This window comes from Microchirus variegatus, assembly GCF_963457635.1.
Source record: "Microchirus variegatus genome assembly, chromosome: 6".
Taxonomy (NCBI): domain Eukaryota; kingdom Metazoa; phylum Chordata; class Actinopteri; order Pleuronectiformes; family Soleidae; genus Microchirus; species Microchirus variegatus.
The window spans coordinates 25,022,796-25,050,455 of record NC_139807.1 but is presented as its reverse complement, the minus strand read 5'-3'; positions in this window follow the sequence as shown (position 1 = coordinate 25,050,455).

The window sequence follows — 27,660 nt, the reverse complement described above, 5'->3', positions numbered from 1 at the left end:
AGATTGCTTGACAGCCTAAACAACTACTGACAATGAAAAGTCACTCAAGGTTCTATTTAGAGGGGATACTGAGATTTTCATTGGGAGTGACCAGAATTAGTAAAGGGTAATATATGAGGGACAGCTCAAGAGATGGAAGGTTGAGGTGGTTTGGTTAAATGCAGACTGAAGTGGAATAGTGATTATATTGGTCAAAGGATGTCGAAGATGGAGGTGCCTGGAAGGAGAAAAAGAGGAAGACCACAGAGAATGTTCATGGACTCCATTTAAAAGAGATGCAACCCACAGTCTGCCTATTTTTCTAGACTTACACTACCAGTCAAAAGTGAAGTGCAAAAGGTCTCAGCATCTCTGGGAACTCCTTCAAGACTGTTGGAAAACCTTTCAGGTAACTACCTCATGAAGCTGTTGGGCCCAGCATGAGTGGATTGTGAAGCCTCACTGCAGTCTGGAAGCTTAAATGCAGCCTTGTCCGAAAAGTGGGGATCGTAAAAGCCTGAACTCAGGCCTGGTGAAAAGTTTGGGGTCGTAAAAGCCTAAAAACCACATGTTGAAGACAAAGGAAAATCCTGACCCACCAGAGGGTCCAGTCTGTGATGGACTCATTCCCCACAAGCCATTGCGGCGTATGACATCAACGGCAGTCAGCGGTTCACCCATTGGTGGGAATTATTGGGGGGTTGTACCCCCCAGGGGAAGCTTTAAAAGTCACAGACGACCATCAGCTCTCCCTTCCTAACTGACTTATCTGTGTGAGTGGACGTCTGTGTTTTTTAGGAGGAGACCAACACCCGTGAAGATCTACAGTCTTGCTGGCCGAGTTTTGAAGATTCTTCCTTTGTCTAGTCCTGTCCTATTTTTGTTTTTTCCCCTTTTTGTTTTTTTGATTCAAGGATCCTGCGAATAACTCTCGCTGCACGTTATTCCCCTTTTATACTTGCAGAAAAGGAAGTGGCAGTTTGCGCACATTCCTACTAGTTATGGGATCGGCAGTTCATTGAGTACTAATCAGTTCATTAAAATGATTTGTTCTAAAGATTTGTTCACCAAATCGTTCAATGCTGAGCAGGAGCCCAGTGCCCTGCTATGTGACTCACCTCCTCCCTGAGTGCAGTACGTTCACGCCGCGGGTCATTGAGTGAGTGACAGCGCGAACGAGATTCATGTCCTCAGCCACAGTTCTCCAGTTCTCTGTGTGTCAGTTCGTTCACGATATTCACGTCCACAGTTCACCAGTTCTCTGTGTGTAATTTGCCATAGATAAGATCAGTGAGATAAACTAGCGAACTGTATAGTTAACTCAGGTTCTACATCGCTGATGTTAAACGGCGGTGCTGTCCGCACAGGTGTTTGATTGTTTTATTTGTTCTCGGTGCCTTTTGCTCCGCACAGAGCGGCAGCGCAATCATAATAGAAGATTTCACTCGATCTGTAAAACTACAGACTAACTGGACAAACTCGAGCTAATCTGTGTGATTGAGATAAATCTCTATTTTCCAGTGCTCTCCGTCTATCACTGTGGATTGTCTCCCTGTGTTATTCCGATCATCATGTGTCCTCAACACAGCTCTTGATCACTTAGTGAGAGGAAAACTTCCGTTGATCTGTTAAAGCCGCAGTTTAACCTCTTCTTCACGGTTGCCCCCTAGACCGAGGGTAGTTTCAGACGCAGGTACAAAAGCGTCATAAACCCATATCTAACTTTAACAAACACAGACATGCTGCATACCCACAGAAAGGTCAGAAACTCAGCTAAAAGCTCATATAAACCATTCTTATATTCTACCGACGGATCAAACCAGCAGGAGCGAAAAAACCCGTTAGAGCGCACTCATTGAAAAGCGGCAACGGATCGTCAGCGTGATTATGTAAACAAAAAAATGACATGTCGACTGGACAGCGGAGAACCCATAGATTCCAGCGGTACCATTTTTATCACTCTACGACCAAGATTCAAGGATCCAGCCCCAAAATTAAGAGCAAAACAACAACTGACTTTCAAGAAATACAAGCAGAAATGTTGTGTTACCTTTGCTGTATATCAAAACAAGCTATTTCCACCGGAACAAAACCACTTCTAATGAAGAACTACACTTTCCAGCATGCTTTGGGAACAAATCCCGGTCTGATTCTCTAATTAGAACGATCTAATGTCGCTCTGTAATGATCAAAGGCGAATGTCCGCACAAATGCGTCATATGCATTTATGTCCTTTTGACTCGCTAATGAAGTGATTCACACATATTTTGAGACCGGGGTCTGATTCTACCGGTTAAGAAGTTTAAAACGAGCTGTCAATCACCCTAATTGACCAAGGTAAGCCAGAGTTATGGCCCTGCGTAACCAAAGACGCTGCAGAGTCACAGAGTTGTTATTACGCACCGCACAGTGAGCATCGATTTACAGCGAGTTATCATACTTTTTTTTTTTTAGATGTGTGTTGGCATGTCAAAAAAATATAATAGGTTTTTAATAATTTGGTTCCTAAGAAATCTCAAATGGCATAGATGGTGCCAAACTGTGCCAACAGAGAGAACGCCTAGACATATCTTTACTAAAACCTCTGTAATTTCACTCTGCTCCACTTCAGCAGCACCAGACTTTGCACAGCTCATGTCCACATGTTGTTACATGATCTCCATGTGTTTTTAGGCTCCTAATGCATATTTTAAAGGTGATATTTGCTTTAAAATGCAATATTTGTTTAGGCGAGGGGGAAAAAATCCTCCAGTTATGCTGTGTTCCAAGTGCATTTACTCTGACACAATGACATCTGCAGTGAAACTTACACCTCTGGTGGAATCTCACAAGTGTTATCTTTATGTTGATACCAAGATAATCCACATAGACTCCAAAAAGAGGGTCAGGGAAGAAGTGGTTAAAGGGATAGTTCGGAATTTTGGACATAAGACCTATTTTCCAACTCAGCCGGTGTGATGGAGAAGTCTGGAGACGTTTTCAAAAAATTTCATTCAGTTCTTCTAGTTGCCGAGTTCGCTGATGCTATGGCTAGCGCAAGTCAATGATACAAGTTAGCATGGCATTAAAAACACTCATACCGACTCCACAGTGCACCCGAGGCAAATCGATTGTAACGGCAGACTATCGATGTACATATCTGTGTTGATAGAATAATATTTGAAACAAAACTAACGTCGCATCACAGGAATTTTTGAGGGACTACTTTCTCAGCGCTATACTTGACGCGCTGCTGCTGCTGCTGAGACATAAATCCTTCAAATTGCAAAGTTGGTTTTATTTCAAACATTCTATCAACACAGATATGTACATTGATAGACTGCCGTTACAATCGATTTGCCTCGGGTGCACTGTGGAGTTGGTATGAGTGTTTTTAATGCCATGCTAACTTGTATAATTGACTTGCGCTAGCCATAGCATCAGCATACTCGGCAACTAGAAGAACTGAATGAAATTTCTTGAAAACGTCTCCAGACGTCTCCATCGCATCGGCTGAGTTGGAAAATAGGTCTTATGTCCAAAATTCCGAACTATCACTTTAAGTTGGTCATCGCCGGATAAACTGGGTGATTTACAGAAGTTTTCTGATTAGCCACGTTCCCTTCCAATTTCAGCACTCATATCCATGACCCTTTTTATTCATATTCAAACAGTTTATCAGTAGCCATTTTAGATTAGAGAATGTTTGTTTTTGTTATTATTAATCAACTTTAATGCTTTAACAAATCTTACGTGGTGCCCCGTTTGATATTTTTAAGAAAACTAATAACATAATTAATTAATAACATTAATTAATCATTTATATCCACATTTTTTCACCAATTAATACCTTAAATCACAACAAAGCTCATCAAGAGAATACCAAGAGCGTGCAAAGCAGTATTTAAATATATAAAGTTTAAACAGAGTTCATTAAATTGAAGATCTACCTATATGGTCAGTGGATTAAAAACTGTTTAAAGTATAGATCATTAGTTCTGTCACAGCATCCCTTCCTCAAAAACTCACACACTGCCAGTCACTCCTCCCTCAACCTCTCGCTCTCATTTTGCATTTTCACCACCTCTGCATTTCCCCTCTAGTCTTCATTTGGACGGTCGGCTTGACTTGGCATAGCAGCAGTATTGGTTTCAGCCCTAATGAAGAGCATTGATCCTTGTTGGGTTATGAGCAGGCTTTAGTGGCCACGTTGAGATGTTAATAAGCCTGGCCTTATTCCGGAGGAGCTTTAATTAGCCTGTTGGAAATGTGCTTACGGGGCGTACTGTCACTCTGTTGTGGCACACATTGCTGTGAACACACACACGCACGCACGCACGCACGCACACACACACACACACACACACACACACACACACACACACACACACACACACACACACACACAGATAAGGAGGAGGTCACTCACATGCAAATGTGTACACACTGTTCTCACTCATACACTCATTTGTAAAGATATTCATGTTAGAACTGTATGTATATTGACCTCCATTCTACGGTGGCCCAGAGGTGTCAGGACAAATACAAAAGCCACAACACAAATACAATGGCCACAACACAAATACAAAAGCCACACAACACGAATACAAAAGCCACAACACAAATACAAAAGCCACAACACGAATACAAAAGCCACAACACTAATGCAAAAGCCACAACACGAATGCAAAAGCCACAACACGAATGCAAAAGCCACAACACAAAAGCAAAAGCCACAACGGAAGTGACCTACAATGGAAGTGATCCACAACGGAAGTGAACGGAACCAGATGTTGACAATTTTTTTTTTTTTTATGGATGTTGATAATGCGGCGGTAAGGACCGTGATTATTAGTTAAATTATTAATTATATACTAATTAAAATACTAATTGTTATTAGGAATAATATCAACGTGTTGAAGTAGTTACTCCCGATTCTTTCACTATGTTTCCTCAAGCAGAAGAAGTAGTTCATCACGGATCTCGTGCTATGTTCTCAGCAGCAAGTAAGTCCGTAACTTTATTGACATCTATGATCTGAACATTTGATGGACATCATCCCCCGCCCCATCACACTCAGTCATGGTGCCACACCACAAAATCACTGTCTCCACCAATTCAACAGCAAACATCCTGAGAACACAGCAGGGCAGAACAACAACACTCAGAACATGCAGAGCAAACATCAAACTGCAACACATCACAACAATAACACTTCTGTCAACACATAAGAACCCACTCCCATGAGTCTCTGCGCCATCAGCGCTCACTGTCCGCAGTTGACAGAAGTGTTATTGTTGTGATGTGTTGCAGTTTGATGTTTGCTCTGGATGATGTCCATCAAATGTTCTGTTCCTAGATGTCAATAAAGTTACGGACTTACTCGCTGCTGAGAACATAGCGCGAGATCCGTGATGAACTAACTTGCTTGAGGAAACATAGTGAAAGAATCGGGAGTTATAAAACTACTTCAACACGTTGATATTATTCCTAATAACAATTAGTTAATATGTATATAATTAATAATTTAACTAATAATCACGGTCCTTACCGCCGCATTATCAACATCCATAAAAAAAAAAAAAAAATTGTCAACATCCAGTACCGTTCACTTCCGTTGTAGGTCACTTCCGGCTTTTGCGTTTGTGTTGTGGCTTTGTATTCGTGTTGTGGCTTTTGCATTTGTGTTGTGACTTTTGTATTTGTGTTGTGGCTTTTGTATTTGTGTTGTGGCCTTTGTATTTGTGTTGTGGCTTTTGCATTCGTGTTGTGGCTTTTGTATTTGTGTTGTGGCTTTTGCATTTGTGTTGAGGCTTTTGTATTTGTGTTGTGGCTTTTGTATTTGTGTTGTGGCTTTTGTATTTGTGTTGTGGCCTTTGTATTTGTGTTGTGGCTTTTGCATTCGTGTTGTGGCTTTTGTATTTGTCCTGACACCTCTGGGCCACCGTACCATTCACTTGGACAGCCTTGCTAAAGCTGTATTCCTAACTTTAACCATAACTAGTTAATGCCTGACCTTAACCTAACCGTAATTTAGTTCTTGATTCTGGCCTTAACCGCAGCCTCAAATGTGATTTTGCCTTTTAGGGACCAGGTTTTGGTCCCCATGAGGACTACTGGTCCTGACAAATAGGTGGTTAACAGAGGTCCCAAAGAGGCAACAAAAACAAACACACACAGGTTTGCACAGCTATTCTTCTCTGGACACTGCACTGATTTTCATTAATTTGGACAGTTCAAACTTAACCATAAACTTGATAAAGTTATTATTCATGTTGGCAGTAATGACACCCGATTACGCAATCGGAAGTGACTAAAGTTAATGTTGAGTCTGTGTGTAGGTACACTAAGTCAATGTCAGACAGTAATTTTCTCTGGCCCTTTGTCCAATGTGACCAGTGACGACATGTATAGCTGCATGGCGTCATTCAATCGCTGGCTGTCAAGATGGTGTCCAGAAAACAACATTGGTTTTATAGATAACTGGCAAATATTCTGGGGAAAACCTGGTCTCATTAGGAGGGCCGGCATCCATCCCACTTTGGATGGAGCAGCTCTCTTATCTAGTCATTTAGGGCAGTTTACTAGAAAGCCACGACAACCCAGAGATGAGACCAGGAAACAGAGTTGCAGGCTTACACGCTTCTCTGGGCTTCCTTTTGAGCAGTCAACAATTAAAAACCCCATAGTGTCTGTCCCTTGACCTAGTAAATAGTAAAGTAAATAGCAAAGTAAATAACTCGATAACAAACAGGAGTTAGCAATTCTAATTTAATAACAATCAATGCCATCAATAAAATAGGATCAAATAATACCACTTTTAAATGTGGACTATTAAATATAAGATCACACTCCTCAAAACCTGTTTTAGTTAATGATCTCATTACAGATAACAATTATGATTTATTCTGTGTAACTGAAACTTGGTTACATGAAGAAGATTACAGTAGTTTAAATGAGTGGACTCCACCCACTCATGCCAACACCCATATTTGTAGAAGCTCAGGCCGAGGATGAGTAGCAGCCATTTTTAACACTATAGAATATTAATCAACCCCAAGCCCAAGCTAGGTTATTTATCTTTTCAAAGCCTTATTCTTCAATTATCTCCTCCTAGTTGGAAAACACTAAAACCAATTATGATCTTTTCAGCATTGTAGCCAGACTGACACAGAGCCTCAGATCTAATGAACCATTTATTCCTTTAACACTGAGCAGTGACCACTTTATGAACTTTTTTGTGAAAACAATAACATCAAAAAATAAATAAATTGATCAACTCCTCCCTAATAGTGGCACTGACTCCTCTTTTTGCACAAGAGCTTTAAAAGTACCAGGTGTAGAGTAAGACAGTCTCTCCCGTATTGATCTCCCTGAGTTAACATAATTAGTTTCATCATCTAAACCATCAACCAGTCAGTTAGATCCCATCCCCACTAAACTGTTTAAAATATTTTTCCTTTAATTAACAGCTCTATATTAAATCAAATGAATATATCCTTATTAACTGGATATGTGGCCCAAACTTTTAAAGTAGCAGTGATTAAACCACTCCTTAAAAAAGTGATCCTTGACCCAGATGGTTTAGCTAATTACAGACCTATATCTAATCTTCCCTTCATTTCTAATGTCTTAGAAAAGGCAGTTGCCAATCAATTATGTGAATATTTGCCCATTAATGGCCTGTTAATGGGTTTTAAGATTTTCAGTCAGGTTATATATTGCATCATAGCACAGAAACAGCAATAGTTGAAGTTAGTAACGACCTTCTCTTGGCCTCATATAACATTTGACACGATTGATCATGAAATTCTTTTGCAGAGACTTGAGCAGACCCTTGGGATCACAGGTACTGCCCTCTGCTGGTTTAAATCATACTTATCTGATATATTGCAGTTTGTTCATGTTAATCATAACGACTCATTACAAACAAAAGTTAAAAAAGGGCTCCGTGCTTGGGCCAACATACAATTTCTTGGTTATGCAGATCCATCCATTATCCATCCATTATCTACCGCTTTATCCTCCACCAGAGGGTCGCGGGGGGTGCTGTGCCTATTTCAGCAGACATTGGGCGATAGGCGGGGTACACCCTGGACAGTTCGCCAGTGGTTATGCAGATGACACAGTTATATTCATCAGTTAGACTTAAAACTTTGCTTTTTGCTCATAGTTAGAGCTGGCTCAGGGTAATCCGGACCATCTCTTAGTTATGCTGCTATAGACATAGGGCCTCATTTACTAACGCTTTGCGCGTGCAAAAACGTGCGCAAACTGGATTGCACACACAAATTTGCGTTGATGCTGATCTACTAACAAGGCGCAATGAGGAGTGCGTCCCTCATACAGGCAAAATAGCACTCGCAACTAGGGCTGTCAAAATTAACGTGTTAACGCAGGATGATTAATTTGTGGAATTAACGCGTTAATTTTTTAACGCATTAACGCACTTTCTCACGTTCCTCGTGCTATGGGTAGACGTGCAGTTTATGAACAGGCAAGACAGGCAACTGCTTGGGGCCCCGAGCCGATAGGGGGGCACCCGACACTCGGAGCCTAAATGCATCAGTGAGCAGCCGCATCCCCGTCCCCCTTAAACAACAATGACATCACAGTGGGAAACCCCCCTAACGGGGCCCCACGTCACCTCACGTTAACCTGTGTGAAGTTATTGTTCTGCAAGTTGTAAATGAAGCTGAAGGAAAATGAAGAGGAGTTATCAATCAGGTCGTTAGAAGAGGAAGAAAAAAAAGAGGATGAAGAAAAAGGAAAAAAGACACAGTTGTAAGTGGCGCTACTGGTGCAGATAATGATATAGTCATAACATTACCAGTCATTGTCTAACTAACGGGGACACAGACAGCAGCTAACATTAGCATCAGAATGCTAGCTGACGCTAACGCTAATGAGCAGAAGCAGGTGCTGATGAGGAATTTCCTGCTGTGGGTTTAGTACCCCAAGAAAACTATTTAACTTCTATACTTTATATTTTGTTTATAATGTGAGTTATTTACAGTGCAATGTGTAGTTTTTTCAAAGTTATTTACAGAATTTTATTTTTTCTATTTATTTATATTGTCTTATAATTTTTACTAAGTTTGTATAGGTTTTTACAAGATATTTACAGTATTTTATTATTCTTTACATTCATATTTTCACATACTTTATTTATCTCTCCGTTCCTACAACAATATAAAGAGAAAATTTGAATTTTTCTGCCATATTTACGAATGATAATTAATCGTGATTAATCGTGATTAATCCACAGCTACCCTGTGATTAATCTGATTAAAAATGTTAATCTTTTGACAGCCCTACTCGCAACCCATTTAGCATTCTTGTCTTAATGCATATGCAATGTGGGGCGTTTACACGCAATTTTGCGAGCGCTGGGAGGAGAAATGTAAATGTATTGTAATGTAAATGTTATTTTAGCACTCGCAAAGTGATTTATCAAACCTGAAACTGATTGCGGTGCTTATTTTTGCGTCTTTATTTAGCACGTTTGAAAGGCAGGTCTTAACTGGCACAGCGGACGCACACATGACTGCGGTTACGCACATATCCTCTAAGAAATCCATAAACAAAAATACTATTTGTAAATCAGGAAATTACGCTTTTCCAGAGCATGTTCACAGATGACGCACATTAATTTCTTATTTTGTATATCTGAATAACAGCACCTTTTTTTTTTTTTTACGGCAACATCCATAGTGCATAGTTTTCTTTGTTTGATACGTCAGGTAATGATGGAGCTGTCCAAAATACCGACGCAGGATTAAAATAATAATAATAATGATAATAATAATAATAATAAAAGGTCCTATGGACCCGGGGAGCAAGGATGTCATATCCCTCAATCTCAGTTATCTGCTCAACGTCAGCTTTACTTTCTGTTCAGTGGCTTCAAATTTCATTCTGCGCTTCCGTTGAGTCTGCTCTTTCTCCATGTTGACAACCCTTGACTAGCGCAAAATCCTCATATAAATAGGCCACTTCTGCGCCTGTAGTCAATTGTGGTCGCAATCTAAGTAGGTCACCCGCAAAATGCAATCCAGTAGCAGGCACAGTCTTTAAGCTTGCGCACGCAATTTAGCGCTCTCTATTTGGAATCTTAGTAAATCAGGCTCATAGACTGCTGGGAGAATTTGTGTGGTGCATGCACACTCACTCTCTCACAATCGGGGTAATCAGGAACTGTCCAGGGTTGACCCTGCCTATGTCAACTGCGATAGGCACAGCACCGCCCCACGCGACCCTCCAGTGGAGGATTAAGTGGTTGCAGGATCCAGATCCAGTTTCAGGGCTACTACTTTCTGCTTCCACTGGCGAATGGGATGAGGCCAGGACGGAAATGAGGAATCAACAGCCTTCGCTACAGGCTGTGACCTGAGGCTTCTCCCTCTTTCTTTTTCCCTGTTATAAGGTTTTTTTTTCCTGGTATTTTTTTTTTTATCCATGAATTTTTATTGGGTATTTATAATACAAACATAGAAACATAACAATTACAGAACACGTGAACGGAGACAACAGAAACAGAACATATCAGGTTGACCAAAAAAAAACCACCCCTCACCCCTTGGAGAAGACCCACACAGACAATATCACGAGAACCCTGCTACGTATAAGAAATTGAATATTAAGTTGGGTTCGTATTAGCAAGGTACTTGATTAGAGGTTGCCAAGTTGCATCAAAATGTTGGAGTCTGTCTTTCAGAACATATCTTATTCTTTCCAGATGGAGTGTATTAGTCAATTCATCCAGCCACATCTTAGATGTTAGCACGAGAATCATTTTTTTCGCTACTATAAGACCATATGAAATAAAATATTGTTGCGCTTTGTTTAATTTTTTAAAGGTTTCAGACACCCCAAGAATAATAAGTAAGGGATCTGGCTTTATCACAAACCTCATACCCTCTGACATTATAAACACCAGACCAGAAAGAGTACATTTTGGGGCATGTGAAGCATGTGTATGATTTTAAATTGAATAAGACAGTGTCTTGCACTATGTGAACAGGTGTTGATCTTCTCAAGGGCTCTGTCCCAAAGATCATCTGTGATCGGTTCGCCAAATTCCTTCTCCCATTTGCATCTGTGTATATGGGGGGGGGGGGGACTTCATGACAGGAGATTCTTATAGATACGCGTTATCAACTTAGGTTCATTTGTTGACAATTTCCAATCCAAATTTCTGCTGTAATTGAGAAAATGAGGCAAATACACCCTGTATTATACATCTCTAACACATTTAACACCTTTCTGATTCCACTTAGAAAAGTGGGGTTTCTATCTATGGGTAATGCAGAGGATATGGATTTAAGATTGTAGCTGGATTTAATGTGTTTCCAGATACAAATCATGTTATGAATAATAGGATTGTTGTTATACAATAATCTACTGATCTTAGTAGGCGCTAATAGAATTGTAGCCAGTTAATATGGATGGCATTCCTCCTGTTCCATCAGTAGCCAATTAGGTGGGGACTTAGTGGTGTTTAGCCAGAAAATAAGAGTCTTAATCGCTGAGGCCCAGTAGTAAAACAAAACATTTGGGTGTGCTAATCCTCCTGCAGATTTAGGCCTACAGAGATATTTCTTACCTATTCTGGGAGCTTTGTGTCCCCACAAAAAATGAGTAATTAGGGAATCTAATTGTTAAAAAAATGTTTTTTAAGGAATATTGGGACATTTTGAAACAGATCTTATAGAAAGACCATCTTAAGCGCATGTATTCTTCCGATCAACGAAATTGGGAGTGTATTCCAAAACAATAACCTAGAACATAGTTTTTCTATTAAAGGAGGAAAGTTTTGTGGAAATAGAAAAGTATACTGTCTTGTCACTTCTATTCCTAAATAGGTGAATTTTTCCAAGGAGATTTTAAATGGTAGATTAATTAGGAATGTCAAATCATCCCTGTGAATTGGCAATAGGACACTTTTTGTCCAATTAATCCGATATCCTGCGAAAGTACCGAATAAGTTGATTTTATCTAAAAGTACCGGAATATACGGTGGCCGACAGGGGCAAACGCACTGCAAACCCCAAAACACCAGCAAATGAGAAAACACCGGCAAACAAGAAAACGCCAGCAAGTAACAAAACGCCAGCAAATAACAAAACGCCAGCAAATAACAAAACGCCAGCAAATAACAAAACGCCAGCAAGTAACAAAACGCCAGCAAATAACAAAACACCAGCAAGTAACAAAAACGCCAGCAAATAACAAAATGCCAGCAAGTAACAAAACGCCAGCAAATAAGAAAACACCAGCAAGTAACAAAACGCCAGCAAATAACAAAACACCAGCAAGTAACAAAACGCCAGCAAATAAGAAAACACCAGCAACAAAACACCAGAAAATAAGAAAACACCAGCAAGTTACAAAATGCCAGCAAATAAGAAAACACCGGCAAGTAAGAAAACACCGGCAAGTAAGAAAACACCAGCAAGTAACAAAACGGAAGTGCTCCGGGTCTGTGGGGGCGCTGTCTTGCAGGTCTTTCGACCAACCTGTTGACTCGCAGTGTTGGAGTAGCATCCAGCTGCAGCCCCGGAGACCAACACCCTGGCGTGACAACAACACCCTCGCGTGATAATAGTGGTTTAATGTACGTGATTTTTTTTCGAAAAACTTTATATACACACCGAAACGACGGGAGTGGTTTGACGGAAGTGATTTTTTATCTTTAACAAGAACGAAGGAAGAATATAAAAGTAAGTTAGCCTGTCCATATATTGAGCGCCACAGCGGGGACAACGACCACCACCTAACCGCCTCCCTGGAGCCCCAGAGCGGATACAACAAGCACCACATACACACACCCCCTGGAGCTCCGCTGTTATACTTTTTTCACCGTTTTACACATTTTTCACACTATTAACTAATAAAACCTTGTCAGATATCAATGTTTCTTCCCTTTACTACTACTCACTGTTTATTTGTAAAACTAACTAAACTAAATCTTAAAAATAAAATTTAAAAAATTCTCTTGTCATAATTTTACAATAAAGGTTTCCATTTTTTATTGTTTGAACGGTGATTATTGTTGTAAATTTGTTTGTAAAACTAACTAAACAAAATCTGTCACGCCAGGGTGTTGGTCTCCGTGGCTGCAGCTGGGTACTATCGCAGTGTTGGGTCAAAACTTTTTTTAAACTTTTCCAGTACACATATACACATATACAAAATACCTGAAAGGGAATATAACATTGCATCTTGTCATTTAGAAAGGATACCTCGAGTGTAACCTTGCCTTTATTGCCTTGTTGTGATTGATTTGTTTTCACTGTTGTATATTCTCAACAAAGCCTTGTAGATTTTATTTATTTTATTTTATTTTTGATATAAATAGATCGACGAGATGCAATGTTATATTCCCTTTGAGGTATTTTGTATAAAACGGTGAAAAAAGTATAACAGCGGAGCTCCAGGGGGTGTGTGTATGTGGTGCTTGTTGTATCCGCTCTGGGGCTCCAGGGAGGCGGTTAGGTGGTGGTCATTGTCCCCGCTGTGGCGCTCAATATATGCACAGGCTAACGTACTTTTATATTCTTCCTTCGTTCTTGTTTAAGAAAAAAATCACTTCCGTCAAACCACTCGCGTCGTTTCGGTGTGTATATAAAGTTTTTAGAAAAAAAAATCCCGTACATTAAAACACTATTATCACGCCAGGGTGTTGTTGTCACGCCAGGGTGTTGGTCTCCGGGGTTGCAGCTGGATGCTACTCCAACACTGCGATTCAACAGGTTGGTCGAAGACCTGCACGACAGCGCCCCCACAGACCCGGAGCACTTCCGTTTTGTTACTTGCTGGTGTTTTGTTATTTGCTGGCGTTTTGTTACTTGCTGGTGTTTTGTTATTTGCTGGTGTTTTGTTATTTGCTGGCATTTTGTTACTTGCTGGCGTTTTGTTACTTGCTGGCGTTTTGTTATTTGCTGGCGTTTTTGTTATTTGCTGGTGTTTTGTTACTTGCTGGCGTTTTGTTATTTGCTGGTTTTTTCTATTTGCTGGCGTTTTGTTACTTGCTGGCGTTTTGTTACTTGCCGGTGTTTTCTTGTTTGCCGGTGTTTTCTCATTTGCTGGTGTTTTGGGGTTTGCAGTGCGTTTGCCCCTGTCGGCCACCGTAGGAATAGCCATTTGTGGACGTTTTAAATAAAGAAGAATATCATCTGCATACAGTGATATTTTATTAATTGTTTCTTTAGTGGTGTATCCATGTATCTTAGGGTCAAGTCTGGGAGCCCTCCTCTCTTTCTACCTGAATTGGTATCTGCCCCCGAATATGCTTTTTTTTTTTTTTTTTTTTAAAACACCTTAGACACCTAGGGCTCTTGGGGGATTGGGGGGTGGAGTCTCACTGTCAGCCAGCAGTGGAGCACAAAATCGACCGTCTCCTGCCCCACCCAAGACAGAAGGAAACCAGCTGGGGGGAAGAGCAGTGGAGGCGCCTGGAGTACCGTCGGCCCTGGATCGGGGATGGTCTCCTCTCATGCCGGGGGGGGAAATAACAACTGTGCTGGGAGGCCCTTGCCTCCTGGCGGGGTCTGAGCGCTGGAGTACCCACACAAACTGTACATTTAAGATCAGATTGACTGTGGCCTGGGTTTGAAGATGTGTGCGGATGTATGTGTGTGCGTGTGTGTGAGAGTGTAAGCATGAGCGTGGAGGTATGTGTACGTGAGCGTGTGTGTGAATTGTACGGTGGGTGGTGTAGGCGTGTGTGCATGACAGTATGTGTATAGTTGTGTGTGCAGGGTCATGCATGTGTGGACATGAGCGTGGGTATGTGTGTGCATGATTGTGTGTATGTGTGTGCAGGATTGTGTGTGTGGGTGCATGATCGTGTGTGTGGGTGCATGATCGTGTGTGTGTGTTTGTGTGTGTGTGTGTGTGCATGATCGTATGTGTGTGTGGTTCGTATGAGAAGACACGTGGTGTGAATGTGTTGTGAATGGGTGTTTGTGATTTGAGTGTGTATGAGTTGGCTCTCTCGTCTCGCCACCCCTCCCATTGGGCGGGCAGCATGTGGCATCCTGGGTGCCGCAGTGCTCTTGGGTTGGGCCCTTGCTCTCTCCCTGGGGCCGTGGTCTGCGGGTGCTCCGGTTTCTCTGGTGGTGGCGGGTCCCGGGTCGGGGGGGTGTGCACTCTCGGACTGGTGGGGCCTCGTGCCCTGGCATGCCGGTGCTTGGGGTGCCTGGCTTCTGGAGGGGCTGGGAATGTGCAGTCCCTGCCCATCCGGTGCTGGTGCCTTTTGCTGCAGGAACCCCCTTGGTGGTCCTTTGCTGTTCTGCCCTGGAGGTGGGCCTGCAGAGCTCATTGGGGGTCCTGTTCTTCGGTGCTGCCTGTGCCTGCTGACCGGATCGACGCGGTGGGGTGGTGGTGTCCCTGTCTCACTAATCGGTGCACCAAGTGGCAGACTTACATGCACACACATACTTACACACAGACATACACTCTCACTAACATTAACACGTACCATACCTATAGCTACAGATAAACCACACACAAGTAAGCTTAGAGACATATTTTGCCTGCAGTATCACATGATTGGAAGGTTAACCATATAGCTAGAAGGTAGATTTAGTTGATTGTGGCTGTTTGGTCTCAGTGTTGCTGTGGTCGGAATGTGTTCATAATTAACATCATGTTCTATTAAATTATATTCACAGAGTATATGTGTAGAGGTAAGTATATTCATGTCTGCAGGTTTATATGTGCAGGTAGTATATATATGCATGTATGTATGAATGGGTAGGTAAATATATATTGTTGATCTGTTCCGATGTATTTATTTATATTTATATACTTTTTTTTTTTTATTAATTTTGTTTTGTATTTTTTTGTATTTTTAATTTTTTTTTCTCTCTCTCTGTTTAGTAATTGTCCTTACTTTGTTTATTGTTATTTCTTTGTATAGGATTGTTGTTGCTTTTTTTTGTTGTTCTAGTTTGTATTGTTGTGTTTTTGCTTGTCGGTATTGTTCTTTGTTTGTATTGTTTATGTGTGGGTGTCCCAGCAGGTCCAAAAGCGGTCGAACATTCATTTACAAAATAAAGTCTTAGTAGTCATCACGATACAGGATGAGTTCAAAGGACTCATCCTGACAAAGCAAAATCTGTCTGACACAAAAAGGCAGTCAGATGCCCATGCTGATTGCCTCCCTGCTGGACAGGACAAGGGAAAAAAATAAAAAAATAAAAAAATTTGGGCTGTAAGATTTTTGTAGATAAGTTTAATAAGTGACAAAAAACTATCTCTGAAATTAAATCTACTGAGAACTTCGAATATGTATCGCCACTCAATCCGATCAAACGCCTTTTCGGCATCAAGCGCAAGTATAACGAGATCAGAGTGTGGTTCCCCTCTTGTGCACATAATATTAAAGAGGCCAGAGTTTAGAGAACCAACCCCTCCAACAGGGGTCTCAGGGGAGTATTTTGGCAAATAGCTTTCCGTCAACATTCAAGAGTGAAATAGGACGATAAGCACCTACTTTCCCTTTCTTATGAATTACCGTAATCACAGCTTTAGTTAAAGTCGGTGGTAGAGCAACGCTTTCCTGAGCGTATTTGAATACCTTTAAGAAATAAGGAGATAACTTTTCACTATACGTTTTATACAATTCTCGAGGCACGAGGCGCTACTCACAGAAGTAGCTACATCCGTCAAAGAATTAGCTTCTGATCTCGGGTCACTACTTCGCTCACCTCATTCTACTCCCTCTCCGGTTCACTCTCACTCGGTTCCATCCGTTTCACCACCTACTTTGTCTACTCGTGAGCCATTTGTTCATACCCCAGAACAATTTTCTGGGGAACTGAACAAATGTGCTAGTTTCCTTTTTCAGTGTTCGCTCGTCTTCGACTTACAACCCGCTACGTACCCATCACATCATGCTAAAATAGCGTTTGTAGTCAACCTTCTCACTGGGAGAGCCGCTCAGTGGGCTGCTGCCTTGTTTCGTAATCCTCACACTCGACCTGCTTCCTACTTCGATTTTGCCAATGAGCTAAGCCGTGTGTTCGATCATGCGTTTCAGAGTTGCGATGTCGCCAATCGTCTTCTGTCTCTGAAACAAGGTAACTCGTCGGCCGCAGATTTCTCTGTCGATTTTCGCATCCACGCTGCGGAAAGTGGGTGGAATGACACCGCTCTGCGCTCCATATTTCTGTGTAACCTTAACGACGAGTTAAAAGATGAATTGGCAACACGTGATGTATCACCTTACCTCGACTCCTCGAACTCGCGATTCGCCTTGACTGTAGGCTCAGGGAGAGGCGGCACTATAGGCGACGCACTCCACCTTCGCGCTCCGTCGATTTCCTACGTTCACCCCTTAACTCTCCACCGACACTTCCTCCCTCCGTCAAGGGAACTGAACACATGCAGCTGGGCCATACTCGACTCTCACCCACGGAGAGACAACACTGATTGTAGTCTGGCTCCTGCCAGTCATGCTCCTGCGGTCATCTACTGTGGTCAATCTGGTCACCTCATCGCTTGCTGCCCGAGTCGCCCAAAAGCCTGAGCTCACCAGCACATGCAGGAGGCTGTATCCTGTCCTGCACAAACCTTTGTGACCCTGGCGGGTCAAATTCGATGGGGTCAGGAGACAATCCCCCTTACCTGCCTCGTCGACTCAGGAGTAGACGACAATTTCATGGACATTCGCTTGGCTGAACAGGCTGGGATTCTGTCTGTTCCTTTACCTCACCATAAGACCATCTCCGACCTGAACGGCAACCTCCTGGCTGAAGTCACTCATCACACCATTCCTCTCACCATTATCCTGTCAGGCAATCACCAGGAAGAGATCCAGCTGTTCCTGATACCTGCCTCTTCAGCGTCGGTCGTCTTGGGTCTCCCCTGGTTGGCACGTCACAATCCCTCCTTCAACTGGTCCATGGGCCAACTCTCCAGCTGGAGTGTCAACTGCCATTCTCGCTGCCTCAGGTCCGCTCACCCTTCTCCGTCGAAGAAGTCTGACTCCACCCCCAAACCTCCGAACCTCGCTGGCGCAACAAAAATGTGAGGAAGGTGCAGGTGAGATTGTGACAGTACCTCCCCCTCAAGGAGCGCCTCCTGGCGCTATGCCAGGTTTATCCGGATGGGCCCAGTGGAAGTCCCGCAGCAAAACCTTGTCCAGGATGAAGTGGCGAGGAACCCATGACCTTTCCTCTGGACCGTACCCCTCCCAGTCGACCAGGTATTGGTGACCCCTGCCCCGCCGACGGCAATCCAGGATACACCTGGCAGTGTAGGCTTCCCCCCCGTCGATGAACCTGGGTGCAGGAGGAGGGTTGGAGGGAGAGACCAGCTCCGATTCCACCACGGGTTTCAGGAGGGAGACATGGAAAGTCGGATGTACCTTCAAGGACCTGGGTAGCTTGAGACGAACAGAGGACTGGTTGATTATCCGGTCGATGGGAAAGGGACCGATGAACCGAGGAGCCAACTTCCTGGATTCGACCTGTAGAGGGAGGTCCTTGGAGGAGAGCCAGACCTTCTTGCCAGGTCCTTCTGACACCCGGACCTGACAGCGTTGCAGCGGTGGAGATTGGCCTGGACGGAGGGAACATCGATCTCCTCCTCCTGGAACTCGAAGCGGGGGGGTTGGTATCCGAGGGAGGCCATGAAGGGAGAGATGACTGTAGAAGCTGAGGTGAGGGAGTTGTGGGCGTATTCAACCCAGGGAAGCATGGAGCTCCAGGAGGCTGGGTGACGTGCTCCCACACAACGAAGAGCGCTCTCCATACTTTGGTTTGCCTGCTCCGTCTGGCCGTTAGATTGGGTATGGTATCCGGAGGAGAGACTCGCGGATGCGCCCAGAGCAGAGCAGAACGCCTTCCACACTTGAGAGGTGAATTGGGGACCTCGGTCGGAAACAATGTCTGTGAGGAAGCCGTGGAGACGGAACACGTGGTAGACCAGCAGATCTCCGGTCTCGGTGGCGGTTGGTAGCTTGGGTAGAGGAATGTAGTGTACTGCCTTCAAGAAGCGATCTACCACCGTCAGGACCGTGGTGTTGAGGCATGACGGAGGAAGGCCGGTAACGAAGTCTACCGCGATGTGTGACCAGGGACGACGAGGGATGGAGAGCGGGTTCAGGAGTCCCGCCAGTGGCCGATTCGATGTCTTCCTCCGGGCGCAGGTGGGACAGGCGTGGATGAAGGTGGACGTGTCTTGCAGCATGGAGGGCCACCAAAACCTTTGTCGCAGGAAGCGGAGGGTGCAAGCATTTCCTGGATGGCAGGTAAGTTTGGACCCGTGCGCCCACTGCAGGACCTCTGACCGAGCCGAGTTGGGTACGAAGAGCCGATTTGGAGGTCCGTTCCCAGAATCAGGTTCATCCTGCTGTGCCCGTCGAACCGCCTCCTCCACAGGCCAAGACACGGCCCCAACGATGCAGGAGGGAGACACAATCGGGTCGGGGGATGTGGAAGGTGGATCAGGTGAGAATTGTCGTGAAAGAGCATCGGGTTTCACATTACGGGAGCCAGGTCGGAAGATGAGGGTGACGGGGAAACGACCCAGGAAGAGGGCCCAGCGTGCCTGTCTAAAGTTCAGTCTCTTGGCGTTTCGTAGGTATGAGAGATTTTTATGGTCAGTCCATACGATAAATGGTTGGGAGGCCCCCTCCAACCAATGCCTCCACTCCTGCAACGCCATGACGTCGGCCAGCAGCTCCCGATTTCCCACGTCGTAATGGGTCCAGTGATAATTTCCCCTGGTCCACGATAAACCCCAGGAAGGGAACGGAAGAGGTTTGGAACGTGCATATCTCAGCTTTAGCATACAGTTTATTTTCCAACAGTCTCTGCAGGACAAGACGGACATGCTGGACGTGTTCCACTTCGGTCTCTGAAAAGATCAGGATGTCATCGAGATAGACGAAGAGGAGCTTGTCCAGCATGTCCCGTAGCACGTCGTTCAACAGTGAAAGACCGCTGGGGCGTTGGTCAGTCCGAAGGGCATCACCAGGTATTCGAAGTGCCCAATCGGGGTGTTGAAAGCCGTTTTTTCACTCATCGCCCTCTCGTATGCGGACCAGGTGGTAGGCGTTGCAGAGATCGAGCTTGGTGAAGAACTGGGCCTTGCAGAGCGGGCTAAAAGTAGCGTCCAGGAGGGGAAGAGCGTACTTATTGTGTACGGTGATGTCGTTAAGGCCACGGTAGTCGATGCAGGGTCTAAGAGTTCCATCTTTCTTCTGGACGAAGAAGAACCCTGCACCGACGGGAGAGGAAGAAGGGCGTATGAGTCCTGCGGCCAACGACTGGTTCACATACTCCTCCATGCTGCTACGTTCGGTCCGGGACAGGTTGTACATCCGACTGGAGGGAAGAGAAGCACCAGGAAGGAGGTCGAACCCACAGTCGTACGGCCGATGAGGTGGGAGAGAAAGGGCCAGTTCCTTTGAAAAAACCTCACCGAGATCGTGGTAGACCTTAGGAACGGAGGACAGGTCTGGAGGTTTTGGTGTGGTGGGAGGAACCATGGCAGAGGAAGGCATGGTGGAGTGGAGACAGCGGGAATGACAGGCAGGGCTCCAGCCAGAGAGTTGCCCCATTGCCCAATCGAATCAGGGGTTGTGGAGAGCCAGCCATGGAAGACCCAGAACGACAGACGCCAAAGAAGACGGGATGAGGAACAGTTGAAGCAGCTTGTGATGGTTGCCGGAGAGGACGAGGGTGATGGGTTGAGTGCGGTGAGTCACCGTAGCCAGGCATCTACCGCCCAGGTCGAGGATCTTTTTGGGCTCGTGGAGAGGAACCGTGGGAATCCCAGCCTGGTTAGCGACTTGTAGATCGATAAAGCAGTCATCGGCACCAGAATCGACCAAACAGGAGGGGGATACAGACTGCTGCGACCACCGGATTTTGCCAGGGAGGGAGACTCGTTTATGAGCTGGGCAGGAACTTGCACCGCCCGCCAACACTCCTGCGTGTGTTGACGGGCTCAGTCTTTTGGCCGAAGAGGATAGGAACTTTGTTGGTGATTCGACCCCCCACAGTACAGGCATGCGCCACTCTTGAGACTCTGGGTCCTCTACGTAGGAGTCAGCCACGCCCGACCCAGCTGCATGGGGTCGTGAGGAACAGAGAGAGGTAGAGAGAGAGACGAGGAAGAGTGAGGAAGAGCCGATGACGTGGTTGGTGTTAGCGGTGGCGTGCTAGCTACACAGCGCGAAATAACCATTCTTTCACGGCGTCTCTCACGGAGGCGATTATCGAGTTGGATGGATAAAGCAATGAGAGAGTCGAGATCAGATGAATTATTACGTGTAGCTAGCTCGTCCCTGAGTTCCCCGTTTAAATTCTAAAAAAAATTGCTCTAAAAGCAGAATCGTTCCAGCCACTTTCCGCGGCATGAATTCGGAACTGAATGGAGAAGTCTGCGACTGAAGAGCTACCCTGGGTGGTATTAATCAAACGTGTGGCTATATCGGATTCCTGGAACAATGATCAAAAACTTTCCGAAGTTCGCCAGTGAAAGCAGCATAAGTGACCGCGTTACAGAGCGTGGCTGTCGCCCATTGAGCAGCTCGTCCAGCCAGCAGGTTAACTACAAAGGCAATTTTGGCACTATCGGTAGGGTAAGTGAGTGGTTGTAAGTTAAACACCAAGGAACACTGAAATAAGAAACCCGTCCATCTACCTATTTCTCCGGAGAAACGCTCCGGAATGGGAATGAAAGGTTCCCGTGGCAGGGACGAAGGGATGGCTAACCCGGAACTAGCAGGAACAGCGTCCCACCTCGTGTTAGCGGAGGAGGGAGTAGCTGCGGCCGCTGGTTGAATAGCAACCATGGCAATGTTAGCGGATAGCTCCCGGATAGAATTTGTTATTTCAGTGAGTTGTGTGTTATGACGACCGATTATAAAAAAAAAAAAAAAAAAAGCAGCACAAGAAAAAAAAAAAGCAGCACAAAAAAAAAAATATTGCACAAAAAAAAGAAGTCAGGCAAAAAAAAAAAAACGGCACAAAAAAAAAATCTGGCACAAAAAAATCCGGCACAAGGAAAATAAATCAATTGGCCAATTAATTGTCCATGGCTGCCTCTACAGACGCGTCGATTAAGCGGTACTTCAGAATCGGCTACAATAATGAGGAAATTCTCTTTTGGCTCATAAATACGGTGTGGTGAAGTATTGGGATGCTGAAGAGACTGTGTTGGAAACTTGGTTTGTTCAGGAGGATAAACCATACAAACTTGGAGGAGGTGGAGCCGTCAGTCGCTTGTTGCTTGTGGAACGTGGTCAAGCCTCTCCAGTTTGTTTTTTTTTGCCAGATTTTTTTTTCTTGTGCCTGATTTCTTTTTTTTTTTGTGCCGGATTTTGTTTTTGTGTCGGATTTTTTTTTGTGTCTGATTTTTTTTTTTTGGCCTTTTTTTTACTTTTTTTGCCTGACTTTTTTTGTGCCATATTTTTTTTTTCGGCTGTTTTTTTTTTTTTTTGGTTGGCCCTATTTTCGCGCAATAACTCCCTGGCACGATTGAATAGAGCCCTTCGCTTCGGCACAGCTGGAGGATAGTCGGGGAATTTTTGAATCCTTTTGCCTCTGAAGTGAAGTTGCTATGAGACAAACTGTGTTTTGTAATTGTGGGCTATATAAATTCATTTTATTTTATTTTATTAGATTAAACAGTTCTCAAGAATTTAGGTCCTGCCTCATTATGATCAGGTTTTGGTCTCCATAAGGACTACTGGTTCTGACAAGGTCAGTGTGTTACCGAGGTCCCAAAGAGGTAACACATGCACACACAGTACATGGTCATTTCATGGACCTGTGAGATGGTGATCAAAACAACATTCTTCATTTTGTCAATTAATAGTTTCATTAGTAAAAGGCTGTGTGAACGTACTTACATGCCACACACACTCATCGCAATCGACTCTTCTGAACACACTCCCTGATCTTCGTCTTTGTCCTCATCATCATCATCGTCACCACCACCATCATCACCATCCTCTTTCTGTTGACTGGCTTCTTTTTAATCTTGGGGTAAAAGCACATATTCTTGTTGCTCAGAACCTAGTGCTTCTCAAACTCTTCATAGAATAAACATATCATAAAAAATGACCCAGTCAAAATAAAGATCAACATGGTGGCACAAAATATTTTTCTTATGAAGTAATTATTAAATCAACTTTAGCTACATCCACTCCATTGCTTTTATTACCTCCACCTTTTTGATGGATCAATCTGAATTTATTTTCCATGGTAGGTTCCTAATTTCTGTTAGAATGTATACACTGTCACAAAGAAATGATCAAATGTTACTGCTGTTTTACTAAACGACCAAACTTACTAAGCAGGGCTCCCATGTCCTAATTAGTTATAAACACTGATTTCTTTCGAGAACTTGCAGGAGTGTAAGTTGTTTTCATACTTGTCCCACTTGCTAAAGGTTGTTAAACAGCAAGATAAAGATTTAAAAAAAAATAATCCCATTGTAAGATACTGTAGACTTAAGCTGTTGCCAGATTTAATTGATTAGTCTTTTTTTTTTGAAGTATAGCTAAAATCAGTTTCTCCTTGTTTCCCCACATACACTGTAGGTCACATAGGATATAGACACTCAAGGTTTAAGGGGGTGCGATTAGCATTTATGTGTATGGGAATGTTTAGTAATAAAAAAGTAATTCCCTATGGTGAGTTAAGAGCCATTTTTGAATGGGAGAAACAACTAGAGCCAGTGCTTGTCAGTTGGCAGATCTGCTAATGTTTTTGCTTGATTAGTCAGGTTTTGTTAGTTAATGTTTTAAGTCACGTTAAGTTCATGTCACTTTTTGGTGTTGGGTTAGGTTTCACCTCCCCTTTTATTTTGGTAACATTCACTCATCCTGTCGCTTGCACTGCATCAACCTTGACACACCTCCTCCTAATTCCCTTATGCACTTCACCTGGTGCTCCTCAGTAATCACACCTGCGCCCAGGGTCGATTACAGCAGAACGAGGACCGGTACGCAGAACAACAATGACAGCAACAGGAGGGCAGATGCGTTTACTGCGGAGAGCTGGGACATCAGAGAGCTTCACTCGAATCACACACACTCCAGACATTTTGCTAAGCTGCCGTAATCTGTCAAATCCTACCCCACGCACACTCACACAAACCTTCCTAGGCTTCGTGGTTTTGCTGACGAAAATTGAGATGGACCCAGCTAAGGTTCAAGCAGTTAGAGACTGGCCTACTCCCACAACTCGAAAACGGATTCAGCAGTTCCTCGGTTTCGTGAACTTATACAGGAAGTTTATTCGAAACTTTAACACCATCGCAGCTCCTCTCCGCGCCTTGACTTCCTCCAAGACCTTGTTCAGCTGGTTTCCACAGGTGGAGGCGGCATTTCAGCGCCTGAAGAGCGCCTTTTCCCCCACTCCCATCCTCACCATTCCTGACCCGCAGAGACAGTTTGTGGTGGAGGTGGATGGCTCCAATCGGGGAGATATTCTCTCTCTGCGCTTGGCCCAGGACAACTGACTTCATCCATGTGCTTTAATGTCCCGAAAACTAACCCCGGGCTGAGCGCAACTATGATGTGGGAGACAAAGAGTTGCTAGCGGTGAAGGAGGCTCTGACCGAGTGGAGGCAGTGGCTGGAGGGGGCTCCTGTTCCATTTCTGGTGTGGACGGACCTAGGGCTGGGCGATATGGCCTCAAATCAATATCACGACATTGAGCAGCTCACCTCGATAACGATAAATTAACTATAAGTTCGAAGATGCTAGATGATGTCATTGCTTAATTTGCATAATTGACCATGTATATGTGTGTGTGTGTTTTATGGCTGATATGTATCAAATGCAGTGATTTATTTTGTGTGAGAGTGAGTAAAAGAATCATTTACACTGTGCTCTGCTCTGACTCTAGAGACTGACAGCCTGACCCCTTGATCAAGCATTTGTGTTTTTTCTCCCTCATCGTGTTGGCGTGGTATATTATAGCACGTCGTATTGTGTGAAGGTGTAAAAACCTGCAGCCGTGAACACATCATTTAAAATGTCATGAGGCGGCAGATCTGCTAATGTTCTGTGTTTTGTTTATTTTAATATTTACTTCATTTTTTACCATTTAGATACTATTGTTTATTGTGATGCAATATTTTTGCAAAGTTTGCTTACAGTGTCAATATGACTACCATACTATATCGTGTTTTATGACTTGTTTGTGTCATTGTGTTCAGCGGGACTGACATTTATACACATATTTCGCCTTAACTCTGTACGAGGATTTACTCAAAATGATATTTCAAGGAACCACTGTGCTGTGTGTTGGATGAAGAGCTGGTTGAATCCTGATTCAATCGGATCTTAAACCTGTGTCTTTGCTACACTAAGTTAATACAATAAATAAACTAGGACTGAGTTTTCTTGGTGATTTAACAATACTGACTCAAGTGACTTGCATAACCTGGATCAATTGAGTGAGGGAATCAGAATAACCGGAATCCATAAAAAGACTCAAGTTTGCCAGGCCTAGTTGGATGACAGTGGATGGGGGAGGGGCACCAAAGGTGAGAGTAAGTTGATTAGCTATGAAAAATTTAATTAAAGTGATGTCATTCATCAGTTCAGTTAGGCATTTTATTTGTTTCCGATGTGTAGTGTGGACGATACCATGAGGTCTTGAGGCAATAAAATGAAAAAAAAAAGATATTTATTAGAGAGGTAAGTTGTACAATCAGCAGAATAAACACTTCTTGAAGGGTTACACACTAAACTGAGATGTCACCATGCTGAAGTTAACATGTAGGTCACAGCGTACTGCCTCACACAGCTGCTCGCGTGGCTGTAGATTCCTGGACTCAATTTACAGAGGATAATGTGAATGCCATCGCTTGATGCATTCGCATAATCCTCACACATATATCATCAGCCAGACTGTCAACACAATGGCTGTCACATTCACAGCTGCTGCTACTTTGAACAATTGGTGTGGACACGACATCTCAAAACAAAAAGCTGCTGATTCCGCTGAAAATGCCCTTCTTCCATCAAAGGAACGACACTTTGGAATATTTAGTTAGCACACAGAGGGCGTCTGGAGAGAGAGGGGGGAGGTGCTTTAAAAATGCCATGGCATGTCAGTCATGTTTCCTGTGTGTAAATCATAAATTATAAGTATAATTAACTTCAATCTGGATGGTATTTTTGGTATTATCGCTTCATTTACTCATTAATCACAAGAAGGGTCAAGGGAGTTTTAGCTCTCAGCTTTATATTCACTCACATGTTTTTGCACACTGGACTTTAATCTGCTGAACGTCAACTTGTGTCACTGTTATTGAGGAAAAGAGATACAGAGATATTATTTATGGCATCAACAGTATAGAAACGTTTACATTTCCTGTGCCAAAGTATTTGTCATAATCTAAACCTGTGAGCTCATTTGGACTTTTAAATATACGCTCTTTCCACCTATTTTTCCCCAAACAAAAGTGCATTACAGAATAATCAGAAAATAAACCAGTCATGTACAAAGAAGTTGTCGTCAAAAATCATAATCAGAAGAAGAACAATCTTTAACAACCACAACTTTGGTAACTTTGTACCCACAAAAACAAAACAAAACAATATTACGTTAATTTTATAACTTCTCAATCTTCAGTTCGGACTGTCTGTTGTTTATGCTTGGACTTTTTTCAGATGCTTTGTTTGGCTCTTATTTTATCTTGTAATATACTTCTTTGTGTATCTTGATTGGTTTACATCCTCGTATACTTTGTTTCACTTTCCTCCCCCTGGTTTATGACCACGAATTAGAGAGAAATTTGTTTTCCTGCGTGAGCTCATCATGGTTTTGTATTCATACATTTCAAGTCTTCAAAGGTAAAACCCAGTTTCTGTGACTCAAAAACAAATTAAGGCTTTTTTTAGAAGACTATCACTCCTGAAATAGAAAACTGCATGTGCAGCAACATTTAGATTCACTTTATTTTTATGAGTTATGTTCAGATTCCCTGGCAAAGTCTTCAAATACATATTATGTATGTATTTAGTTTTCTCCTATGTTTTATTTAATTTTGTTTGTTCAGTGTTGCTTTTTCCTTGCAGTTTTTTTTCTTCTTTCCTGTGAGTGTTTTCCCCCTATTAGCGGCAGCTGTTCCTAATTGTGTCTTATCTAAACTCCTAATATCCGAATATAATCTCTCTGTTTCCCATCGTTTCCAGCCAGTTTGTCTTTCTTGTATGATATAAATTCTTCTTTGTGACATTTTTTTGCTTTGTTTTGTGGACACCTTTGCCTTCACTTACCCATTTCCCCCTGCTAGTTTGATAATATTTAATGCAACCAGGTTTTAGCAGACACAAAGATGATGTTAACACATGGCCGGTTTGTTCTGAAATAAAAAATAAAGATATAAGTCAGTGTTTCTCAATCCTGCGTCAACTCACCAGATTCAAATGATCAACTCGTCATCAAGTTCTGCAAAAATATTTCAAACTATTCATTAGAATCAGGAGTGTTGGAGCAGGGAAACACCAGAAACATGCCGGACACTGGCTCCCCTAGACCAGCATTGTGCAACACTGATATAAGTAATTTTCTGTCATTGCTTATTGAAGTATCAATCACTTTATTGTCAAAGTCCAATTAAATAAATATTGGTGACAACCCCTGAGGTGCATTTAAAAGCAGGATAAATAAGTTATAACTTGACGGCATAACATTAAAAAAAGAGTGATAATTCAAA